This window comes from Triticum aestivum, chromosome 5B, assembly GCF_018294505.1.
Source record: "Triticum aestivum cultivar Chinese Spring chromosome 5B, IWGSC CS RefSeq v2.1, whole genome shotgun sequence".
Taxonomy (NCBI): Eukaryota; Viridiplantae; Streptophyta; class Magnoliopsida; order Poales; family Poaceae; genus Triticum; species Triticum aestivum.
The window spans coordinates 13383614-13396634 of NC_057807.1; the positions used below are offsets into that span (position 1 = coordinate 13383614).

At 43.4% G+C, this 13021-nt stretch overlaps 1 non-coding gene across 1 annotated transcript; it reads left to right on the forward strand.

Moving 5' to 3' along the window:
• Positions 1 to 9828: 9828 nt before the first annotated feature.
• On the forward strand, positions 9829 to 9901 carry TRNAR-CCU (transfer RNA arginine (anticodon CCU)). The gene has a single exon. It is a non-coding gene; the product is annotated as a tRNA-Arg (tRNA).
• The last annotated feature ends 3120 nt before the right edge of the window (positions 9902 to 13021 follow it).

A 13021-nucleotide genomic window follows, 5' to 3' on the forward strand; every position in this document is an offset into this window, starting at 1 on the left:
TTCTTTTCTTTCCTTTGGGGGGGGGGGGGTGCGAGAAGACCATATTGAAAATGCTTAGTGGCTCTTATATGCATGATTGTTTATTTAACTTAGAGCCCATATTACTTGTCTTCTCTCTTGAGTTGAATGCTTGCAGATTCCAGCATAGTCCAATGCACGTGCACTCTTATTATTATACACATCGTTCGGTCATGCGAGTGAAAGGCAATAATGACGATATATGATGGACTTATTGGGATGAGAAAAGCTGGTATGAACTCGACCTCTCTTGTTTTTGTAAATATGATGATTCATCGTTCCTGAGTCAGCTATTATGAAGTAAACAGATTTGCAATGACATTTAGAGATTATAGTTACTTGTGCCATGCTTGATTAGCTATGAGTTATAATGGTTTACCTTGCGTGCCAACATGCTATTAGAATGATTATGATGCAATATGATCGGATGGTATCCTCCTTTGAATGAATTGAGTGACTCGACTTGGCACATGTTCACGCATGTAGTTGAAACAAATCAACATAGCCTTCACGATATTTATGTTCATGGTGGATTATATCCTACTCATGTTTGTGCTCGGTGTGAATTAATTTTAATGCATGTTTACGACTGTTGTCGCTCTTTCAGTTGGTCGCTTCTCAGTCTTTTGCTAGCCTTCACCTGTACTAAGCGGGAATACTGCTTGTGCATCCAAACTCCTTAAACCCCAAAGTTGTTTCATATGAGTCCACTATACCTTCCTATATGCGGTATTTACCTGCCGTTCCAAGTAAATTTGTATGTGCCAAACTCTAAACCTTCAAATGAAATTCTGTTTTGTATGCTCGAGCAGCTCATGTTTCAACTAGGGCTGCCTATATCTTCCATGCTAGGTCGGTTATTCTCACGAGGAGTGGACTCCGCTCCTCATTCACGAGAAAGAGACGGTAACCGGGATGCCCAGTCCCATGATCCAAAAAGATCAAAGCAAATCAAAATAATTAAACAAAACTCCCCCAGGGCTGTTGTATGTTGGAGGCACTCGTTGTTTCGAGCAAGCCATGGATTGATGCTTGTTGGTGGTTGGGGGAGTATAAACCTTTACCATTCTGTTTGGGAACTGCCTATAATGCATGTAGTATGGAAGATACAGCCATCTCTTAGTTGTTGCGTTGACAGCGAAAGTATGCCGCTAAAAATATTATTCAATCTCTATTTTAAAATCGAGCTCTGGCACCTCTACAAATCCCTGCTTCCCTCTGCGAAGGGCATATCTATTTACTTTTATGTTGAGTCATCATCCCTTCTTATTAAAAAGCACCAGCTGGAGAGCGCACTGTCATTTGCATTCATTATTATTGGTTTATATTGGGTATGACTTGACTGGATCTCTTTTACCATGAATTACAATGTTTAGTCAGTCCTTGATCCTTAAAGGTGCTCTGCATTTATGTTTTGCGGTCTCAGAAAGGGCTAGCGAGATACCATTTTGTTATATCATGTTATGATTATTTTGAGAAAGTGTTGTCATCCGAGTTTTATTATTATGGCTCGCTAGCTGATTATGCTATTGATATGAGTAATTGTGAGACCTATGTGTCATTGTGAGTATGGTTAGTTCATAATATTTGCTGAAACTTGAATGCTGGCTTTTCATGTTTACAACAACAAGAGCAAACAGAGTTTGTAAAAGTTTTTCTTTATCACTTTCACTTTACCAACTAAATTGCTTGAGGACAAGCAAAGGTTTACGCTTGGGGAGTTGATACGTCTCCAACGTATCTACTTTTCCAAACACTTTTGCCCTTGTTTTGGACTCTAACTTGCATGATTTGAATGAAACTAACCCGGACTGACGTTGTTTTCAGCAGAACTACCATGATGTTGTTTTATGTGTAGAAAAGAAAAGTTCTCGGAATGTCCTGGAAATCCACGGAGGCACTTTTCGGATTTAATAAGAATTTCTGGCAAAAGAATTAATGCCAGGGGGCCCACAGCCTATCCACGAGACAGGGGGCGCCCCCCCCCTAGGGCGCGGCCCCCTATCTCATGGGCCCCCTTGACCTCCTCCGACCTCAACTCCAACTCCATATATTCCGTCTCAGGGAGAAAAAAATCAAGGAGAAAGTTTCATCGCGTTTTACGACACGGAGCCGCTGCTAAGCCCTAATCTCTCTCGGGAGGGCTGATCTGGAGTCTATTCGGGGCTCCGGAGAGGGGGATTCGTCACCGTCGTCATCATCAACCATCTTCCATCACCAATTTCATGATGCTCACCGCCGTGCGTGCGTAATTCCATTGTAGGCTTGCTAGATGGTGATGGGTTGGATGAGATTTACCATGTAATCAAGTTAGTTTTGTTAGGGTTTGATCCCTAGTATCCACTATGTTCTGAGATTGATGTTGCTATGACTTTGCTATGCTTAATGCTTGTCACTAGGGCCCGAGTGCCATGATTTCAGATCTGAACCTATTATGTTTTCATGAATATATGTGTGTTCTTGATCCTATCTTGCAAGTCTATAGTCACCTATTATGTGTTATGATCCGACAACCCCGAAGTGACAATAATCGGGATACTTCTCGGTGATGACCGCAGTTTGAGGAGTTCATGTATTCACTATGTCTTAATGCTTTGGTCCAGTTCTCTATTAAAAGGAGGCCTTAATATCCCTTAGTTTCCACTAGGACCCCGCTTCAATGGGAGGGTAGGACAAAAGATGTCATGCAAGTTCTTTTCCATAAGCACGTATGACTATTTACGGAATACATGCCTACATTACATTGATGAATTGGAGCTAGTTCTATATCACCCTATTTTATAACTATTGCATGAGGAATCGCATCCGGCATAATTATCCATCAGTGATCCATTGCCTACGAGCTTTTCATATATTGTTCTTCGCTTATTTACTTTTCCGTTGCTACTGTTACAACTACTACAAAAACTCAAAAACATTTTTCTTTACTTTTGCTACCGCTACCATTATTATCATACCACTTTTGCTACTAAACACTTTGCTGCAGATACTAAGTTATCCAGGTGTGGTTGAATTGACAACTCAACTGCTAATACTCAAGAATATTCTTTGGCTCCCCTTGTGTTGAATCAATAAATTTGGGTTGAATACTCTACCCTCGAAAGCTGTTGCGATCCCCTATACTTGTGAGTTATCAACACCAACCGGGACTAAAGGGGGCATTGGTCCCGGTTGGTGCCACGAACCGGGACCAATACTCTGGCTATATAACTAGCAGTCGTCAAAATTCCGTTCAGTTTCTTCTTCCCCGCCCCGACGCCGCCAGGCTGCCCGTCTCCGCCTCGCCGTCGCCGCCGTCGCCCCGCGCCGTCCCGCGCTGCCCTAACGCCGTCCCGCGCCGCCCCGACGCTGTCACCGCCCCCCGCCCCGCGCCCCGTGCCCCCTGACACCGTCGGCCCCTGCCCGTCGCTGCGCCGCCCCTCACCGTCGACCATCTTCGCCACCCCTCACGCACCGTCGCCGTCGCCGTCACCTGCCCGTCGCCCTCGCCGCGCCCCTCACGCCGTCGCCATCCCATGAGCAAATTTTTTGCTAATTTAATATGACGTAGTAGTTAATTTAGATGTGTAGTTAATTGAGTTAGATTTTGTTAGAATTCTTTGTAGTTCATAGATTTTTTGTTAGATGTGTAGTAATTTAGATGTGTAGTTCATAGATTTGTCTGCTAGATTTTTTTCATATTATATTGTGTAATTTGTTCATATTGTGTTAGATTTTTTTCTGTTAATATTTTTTTGTGATATTATTGTTGAATATGCATGTTTGTATGTTCATATATATGCAAAGATCGAATATGTTAATTTTTTATGATTTTTTTCTGTTCATAGAATTTTTATGATTTTTTTCTGTTGTAATTTTGTTCATAGAATTTTAATGATTTTTTTTGTTCATAGAATTTTCTTTGTCAATTTATGCATATGTTCATATTGTGTATGTATAGGAAAATTGTGCATGATTAAAGTCATTTACGAATATGTTCATATTTAGAATAGAGGAAAAAGGAAAATAAGAAGTAGTTTATTTATAGTAAGTGCTTAATATATAGTTGAACTAGCTAGTTGATTTAATAAACTACTTTATTTTACTATATATAGAAGTAGTTTATTTTTAGTAAGTACTACTTTATTTATTTATAGTAAGTGCTTAGTAGTTGAACTAGTTGATTTAATTAATAAAATTACTTTATTTTACTATATATAGAAGTAGTTTATTTTTAGTAAGTACTACTTTATTTATTTATAGTAAGTGCTTAGTAGTTGAACTAGTTGATTTAATTAATAAAACTATTTTATTTTACTATATATAGAAGTAGTTCCCGCATCGACGTCGACGATGCCTATCCCGCATCCTCGTCGTCGACCCGGCGGTGTAGGTCTGCTTGATCAGGGTCATGTCTGGGACTGGGCTCCACCGGGCTGGTATTGGGAGGTGCTACCTTCCGGAGGACGTAGGTTGGTGAGGAGCCAGCCGTTGTTGACCCGATCCTTGTTTGGTGGCGGTCGCGTGGGCCAGTGGCGGTGCCGAGGCTTTCGGACACCGCGGAGGTGGTACGTCACCGTGTCAGCGAGGAGGACGAGCACGTCCGTCGCTACATGGTTGCGTTGGAGGGCAGGTTCAACAATACCTGGCAAGTTCTTCAGGGATCTCACTGGAGCTATGATCCTGTGATGGTTCCTTATCTTTGGGTGTCCACCGCCCGCGACGATACCCGTCGGGTGCTACGGTTCTAGTTGTATTAGCGATGCTATATGTATGATAGTATTCGAGGAGTATTAGTGATAATATTCGACGATGTACGGACACAAGAGATGATGTACTTTTGGTTATAATTGAATGCATGCTAATTTGAATACTACTTTATTTTACTATTTGGTTTTGCTTATTGTATGCTCATATCGGAAAAGTACTCCTACTTTGAATGCTAAAATTGAAGAGCACTCTATGCAGAAATCTAGGAGCCCCCTCCATCATTCACGCCGTCGTGGGGGTAGCTTATCCTTCATTCCCGTGTGCTAGACAATTTGGTGTAATAATGCACTCGGGAATGAAAGGAGGAGCTACCATCACCGATAGTCAACCCGTTATTAATAATACTGATCTAATTTAGGTTTTTAGTACATATATTTAATTGTACAAGTTTAATATTTGAATTATTAACATAGGCTGGAAATGTCGTACTCGGACGACGAAAACCGTCCGGGGGAGTGCGACTGGTGCCACGATGACCGAGGTATGTGCGACAGGTTCCTTGAGCTGGACGAAGATCGGCGGTTCAGCATTAAGCTCAAGGAGACCTTCGATGTTCATACGGTACGACAATAGTTTTTTCGTAATTAAGCATGACTTCAACTATTTTAACGTGTATTTTTCATCTTTTCCAATTCGACTAGCTTATCCCATGCTATGCAATACGCTATGTCTTGGAGAGGATGGGTTTTGAAGACCATGAAAGTATGGAAACCAAAAAAATTCACCTAAGGACCCATCATGGTGTGGATTTTGAAGTAAAGGTGTACAATGCTAAGAGTGTAACCCATTTTGGTTGCAAAAATTGCGAAGCACTTTGCAAGATGTATGGTTTTGATGAGGGCATGCTTGTCACCATGGATCTTGGTGATCCTACAATCGAGCAAGACAATATGGACATTTGGGTCCTTGTGGATACACTTCTAATTCTTCCCACATGTGAGCTTCTCAAACATAGTTATTAAGTAATTTATATTGTTTATTTCAAAATAGTTGACAGTTTATTTCCATTCTTCAAAGAATGTGCGGAAGATGATAGACAAAACCCACTACACATGGCTCCGAGTTAACTTATAAGGAGAAAAATCATATGATCGCATTTTGTATTGATCTTGAGAATTACAATATCTACAATCGAACTCCTCAATATTATGGTCAATACGTGCCACTAGTGCACGTGTTGAACTACGGTAACTACCATGGAGATACCCTGATAAGATTTTTACTATTACGACATCCGTGCATCTTTTTGCATACTTCTAAAACTAGTACATCATTGCTAGCTACGAAGTTCTTACTATGTTTTTTCAACAGATAATCCCGAATGATTGTGTGCCTCATCTGATGTATACGCGCAGTCGCCTTGATGTTTTGAATATACAACCAGGTCGTTCTACGAATCTCAACTGTCCATACCGGGTTTCTAAAAGAAGTGGAGGCATGGCAATCAAAGAATGGAAAAAATGTATGGACAGTCGTAAGGAGCTTCTTGGAAGCAAAAGGAAGCGAAGCGCAAGAATTGGAGACAGGATGATCTCCATTCTTCATAATGGAGAGTCAGGGTCTATATTGTTTTATACTATTTTACCTTAAGGGTGTTTAGGTCCTATTTGATACTGATGATCATGTGCTAAGAACAATTATGTAGGGTTGGGTTCGATGACTATGAGGATGATGATCGTATGACTTGTTATTAATAACGAGTAGAAGTTGTATGATGATGCATGATTAGTAGGACTTGTTATTATATATGATGATGTATGATGCGAGCATGAGTTATTATATATCAGCGTTGGTAAACCAAGAACGAAGATATAAAAGAGGACACTTCTCTCTATTAGCTAGCTAATAACAACCTAAATTAACCTCCAAAACCCCTAAACCGGCCACTTTTTTTCTTAAAAAAAAAAGAAAAACCTCAGCTCCAGCCAGCTGCTGACGCGTGGAAGCCTTTTGGTCCCGGTTCATGTCACCAACCGGGACCAAAGGCCCCCTTGCCTGGGCTGCCCGCAGTGGCCACGTGGAAGCCCATCTGTCCCGATTCGTGTAAGAACCGGAACTAAAGGGGGAGGGCATTGGTACCGACCTTTTTGTCCCGGTTCTTAAACCGGGACAAAAGGCCCTTACGAACCGGGACAAATGCCCTGTTTTTTACTAGTGAGAAGTGCAGCTGCACTTTGTTATTCTGATAGATCAGAGCAAATCTAAACTGGTGGGGCTGGAGTTACTCTTTCTTGTTATTGTTCTTGCAAATGGCAATTGAACCGATATCGAGTGACTGAGTAATTGGGTGATATTTTCCTGCAGTGGATAAGTGGTCAGTCTAGTCCAGAGCTTGTCGAGGTTGCAGAACAAACGTAGATATTTCTTAGGTGTAGGAATGACATTGTTAATACATACACCTCATGGCGGGAGGAAAAGGCGTGACCAGAACATTTTTTTTGTCATGCTTATTATTTCCATGATAAACAAAGGATGAGATGAGACACACTTTCTGAATGAAATTGCCATACATCTACTTATCTGTAATCTATAACACCTAATAGTTGATCCCCACTAACTCTAATTCTCTCAACATACAACCCTCTACATCATCAAATATGCCATGTCATCGTTCACTACAACTATTTTGTAGCACATGCATACCCCAAATTTAATTATTCCATCTTCAATGGTCCGGCGTATATGCATACACTTCGTTCACACACAATTGCTTACGAAACAATAACATTTGATTTAGGTCATTTCATTCGTACAAATTTTATCCAAAATTAATCTTTAGAAACCAGCAGCAACGCGTGGGGACATCACCTAGTTTACATGTGTATGGATATGAACTTCTCTACCGTGAGGTTTTAACATTTCTTGATTCTCCTATTGGTTCAACCCAAAAGTTCAATTTGATATCCAGGTATTGGAGGAAAACAAAGAGGAGAGCTGCATCTGACATCCATTGTACCACAGAACAAGAGCATTTTAAAGAAACAAATCTATCAAAAAGCATGCATCATGCAGAGGCCGGGGAGTCCCCCCTTTTTGAAAAAAAAAACATGCCTCATTCATACGAATACACATCACCACTTCAGGTCTTGACTGAGGTCCTCGAATGGACGCATCATCCATCTGAAAAAAGACTACTTGGCAGATGGCCTAGATATACAATAAACTTGCTTCTACGAACTATTCATAGACAACATTCTTGAACTTCAATATTCTGGACCGCTCGGTGGATTTATTTGACATTTGTGGATTGTAAGTCCAGAACAAGGCCGGAAATTGGAGTATTCATAGATAGAATTCTTGAACTTCTAACCATTCTTCACACGACTGACATTCCACTTCATGCTCATTTCATGAAGTTTTCACCACTCTTTGTCTCTTTTTTTGCAAGAGTAGACAATTTTTTTGAAGTAGAATGGTCACATGATTTTGGAGTGTGTAACAACAGTTCCCGGATGACTTGCTCAACACTATTTGCATGCTTAGATAACAAACCTATACATAGTCCTATGCTATATATTCTCACCTAGGATGGTAAAGGTCCATTGCTATTAGTTTAAATATGTCTTCTTTTGTATTAGCTCCAATCTATAGTAAACATTGAAATATTGGAGAAAAACAAAACATCATGGTAATCATGTGGCTTTTCTTGGTTCGTCCAACATATCACGAAATTCACAATACAATAATTTTGCCAAGAATGCGAGAGTTACACAACGACGTGTACAATTATCCTTTGTTTTAGGATGGTGTTTTTTCATTCAAAATATATTTTTACCCAACGTGGAATACCCTCCAGTTGAAACATCACACAACCAGGGCCCGAGGAAGATATCCCATTGTCTGTAAGGTCAACTTTGATTGTTTTTTAGACCTCAAAGATTTGCGAGTGGCAGCTCTTAGCCAAGTGATAGAATGTGCTCTTGGGGAATAAAAATGCACTTGCTGATCCATGCGCTCCGTCCTTCATGTTGATCCCTTGTTCCTTCCTTTTGCAAGATTAAACGCAAAAAAGTGGAGGTAGAATGGTCACATGATTTTGGAGTGTGTACTCGCATGATAAAAGAGAGGATACAACAGTTCCTGGATGATTTGGTCAACACTATTTGCATGCTTTTAGCTGACACAAACTATGCATAGTGCTATGCTATATATACTCACATATCACATACCTAACGTTTGAATAGAGATGTCAAAGGTCCATTGTTAAAATATGTTTTCTTCTGTATTAGCCCCAGCTTACAGTAAACACTGAGACATTGGAGGAAAACAGAACGTCATGGTAAACATGCAGCTTTTCGTGCGTGTTCCAACATATCACCAAATTCAGAATACAATAGATTTAGCAAGAACTCAAAAGTTAGACAACTATGTGAGCTTGAGGAAGATTCCTCTTCATCTGTGACGTCGCATTTCATTGTTTCATTAAACAGTGCAAGACCTTGATGATTATTTGCAAGTGGCAGCTCTTAGTCCAAGTGATCTTGTCAAAAGGCCGATGGCCGACCTTTATTAATGCAAAACAAAAGGAGTTGTTTACAGCCACACTAAGCAGGCAACGGATCTACGATAGTTTCGAGCGCCTCGTGTGTCGTGCTAAGGGCGGCGTTAAAAAGAATCGCATTCCGCTCCATCCTTTCCTTTAGGATTACCATAGTATCGAAGTCCCTCTTCAGATTCTTTGGAGCCCCTTTTCTCACTTGAAGCCTCTCTCGAGCTGATATATTGTTTGTTTTTTTAAGCAACCGGCAGGAGCACTACCTTTGCATTTCAGACGAAAAAGAGGATTTATGTACAGAGATGTCAGGTTTTTCCGGGGGAACCTGTCAAAAAACCCACAGAAATCAAGCTGATATATTGGATGTACAGTATCTTTCACACAATTATCAAAGATTGGCGAAATTGTACTGAACTTCCTACTCCTGTTTCTGTTTGCACTCCACTGTTGAACAATTTAACCCCGATCTGACAAGTGGCGCTTTTATGTCAGGCTGATCTGCCTAGTGGTTAGTGACATCTAAGGCTACATATTTATAGTTTTGTCTACCAACCTAGAACAAATCAGCGCCTGTAGCTCAGTGGATAGAGCGTCCGTTTCCTAAGCGGAAGGCCGTAGGTTCGACCCCTACCTGGCGCGTATATTTTTTCTGGCTTTTCTCAGTTTTTACAAAAGCCTTGCTTTCTTACTAACCCACTGCCCTATCTATCTTACCATTACTCAATGCAAACATTTTCCTTTTCAGAATGCTACACACAATCTGTTCATCTCTGGATCAAGGTCACTGCTGACACGCCTAAATGCTCAATGAGCATTCTTCGAGTGGACTAGCCAGAACTTTCTTGCTACTTGTATTTCGAAGACATGATCCCTTCTCATGCAAAGAGAGCAAGCAGCTCGATTCTACTCTCTCCGTTTCAAAATAGATGACTCAACTTTGTACCACGACAAACCCTGAAACAACAGAATGGAGGTGAAGTGATGGCGGAAATTTTGAGTGTTGATATATACCTCCTCCTCCCATCCCCACTACTCCAATTTACCAGCACGACTCGACCGAACTCCCAGTCCATCAAACTCAATCCCCGCCACCTTGTACTCCTCCAATACATAACCCACACACCACAACGATGACGGCCACCACCAAAGGCACCGCACCGTCCATAAAAAACCAACCAATGCATATCTATAACCAATCCTAGTTAGTAATGCATCACAGTTAGTAATGCAGATCAAAGCTTAAGTAGTTTTACAAGCTACGAGATGCAATACTTCACTCATCATCTACTTTGGTTGACTAGATTTTTAAAAAAGAGCCAACAAACCGAAAAGGAGGAAGTAGAAATATAGAACTTACTCGGCCCCGTGTACTCACCACACTCAAAGGTTCCGAACAAGTTGACGCAACTGTTCTTCCGGCCCTCGTGGTTGGGCCGAGCATCCCATCTTTGGGCTCGAAATCCATGCTCGGTTCTCCGTTTGGAACTTTTTTCCCCTTTGGGATAAACTCTAGCTTAAGACATGCCAGTAATTCTTCGAGTAAACTCTAAGAGAATACTCCTTCCGTTTCATAATGTAAGATGTTTTTTTACAACAATGCATACTATCCAGACGGCCGGCAGCTTTGTTTTCTCGCTTTGATGATGGAAATGGGAGACGAACCTGCATCGGCTTGACTTTTCTTTTTTTTCCTTTTTGATTGGTGATGATGACATTCGGTCGGTGCTGCCATCGCCATGACTCTCCAGTCAAACATTCGCACTAGTACACGTGTATGTATGCTCGCATGCGTGTGCGCGTGATGAAGACACGCTAAAGAAGACATGATCCAAAGCTACCGTCCAAAGCGATGCATCCATTGAACCGGTCGATGAGCGCTAAGTCAAGGTCTCGTCACATCAAATCACTTCGGTGAGTGCCAAGTCAAGGTCTTGGGTTATAGTACTATTAATCACTTCAAGCATCGATCGACCCTTCCTGGTTTGTTCCGTTCCTTTGCCCCCTTGGCACACGTCTCTCTCTCTCTCTCTCTTCGCGGAGCGCCTTTTCTAACAAGATTTGTTTTTCTTTATGTTATCCAGAACCTTGACAGGCTACTCGGTCATGTCAACCGGCGGCGGCGGCGGCGAGGGGAGTTCTCGTCTGGATGCGCGGAGGTGTCGGTGCGGGCCGAGGCCTGGAAGCGGTGCTGCTGCATGGCGGCGCGTTGGAGCCGGTGGGCACCGACGGGCGGCGTGACAACGGGTCACGCTCGGGGGGCAATGACGGCAGTGACGTTGGTGCTGCCGGATCTGCTTCCTCAAGCGGCGTGCTACGTGCGTTCACCCGTGTCGTGCCGCTCGTCTGGTGGTGGTAGAGGTGCAACAGAGGAGGGATAAGGATGGTGCAGGCTGCATGCGTCCTCCCATGCTGTGGAGCTTAGAGCATCTCCATCCGCCCCCCAGGACACCTTTTTAGTTCGGTTTTAGGCTTGAAAAACGGCTCTGCCACGCCCCCGGCGTCTCTCAGGACGTCAAAATAGCGCCGGCAAATCCAGGCAAAACCCAGCGCGTTGGGGGCCTCTTGGGGCGCCGGCGGAAGTTTCGGCGAATCACACCTCCCCACATGTCCTTTTTCTTGGCTCACTTAATCATTTCCTTCACAAAATTTTGGTTGGGGTGGGGGTGGCTGGGAAGATGCCCTCCCCATGCACTTCTATTTTCGCCGGAAGCATTTGGCACCAACTTTTTAGGTTCGGTGGTATTCTTGGGGGCTCCAACGGCTGGAGATGCTCTTAGCTCGTTTTTGTGGAGCTACAACAGGAGAGGTCGACTTCTCCCTCCTCTGCATGGGCGGTCGTGGTGCTGCGGCTGCTGGCAGATCCCGAGGGTTGGTGAAGATGCCTTAGACTACCCATAGTGGAAGATCCCGATGTGGCGGGGCATTCCGAGGAGGGAGGTAGCGGGGCTCTCGTCCTTCTCATCGCTAAGATCTGGAGGATCTATATTGGTCATGACGGTGGCCCAGCCCCTGGTGGGGTGGTGGGGTGGCTGCTGGCGCCCCCCCTTCTTGGATTTAGCCGGTCGGCCTCCTCCCGGCCAAGAGGCTCGTTTGGGGGTGGAAGATAGGGCCTTCTCCCCTTCACCAGTCGGTGGTATTGGTAGGCCATGGCGGAGGTTGAGGGGTGATCTCGGTTACCGAGGCGGTGTCCCTAGTGATGGGAGTCGCGGTGCTCGTGGGCGGAGCTCGTCACTCGAGTGTTGTTTGGTTGCCATGGCCATGTGGGCACAACGTGGTGGCCAAAGTGGGTAGCGTGGTGGCCAATGTGCGACGTTCGATGGCGGTTGTGTGACATGCGTCTTTGTGTCTGGTTGCACATCGTCACGAGAGCGAAAAGTTCTTACGAGGGTGAAAACCCTTTTTGGTCCTGCAAGCCCAACGATGGCGGCGTCTAATGGACGTTGTCTGCTTCTTTCTGGCGTTGTCGTGGTTCTTCAATGTCCTCTGTGTTGCTCTAGGAGAAACCTGGATCCCTGGATCGTGCGGTGGCGGTGCTCCGGTGTCGTCCCCTTCCTGGAGGCACGGTATTGGACCCGAGCCAATCCAAGTCATGGTTCTGCCTTCTACACGAGCAAAATTTGGCTATACTATCACTACATTTTTTTTTTTGCTACGATTAACATACAAGAGTCTAATCGCCATAATAATCGACGAGTAGACGGATCTAGAGTATACTTTGCCAAGGAAATCAGTGGGGTGGAAGGCGTGGGAATGTGCCCC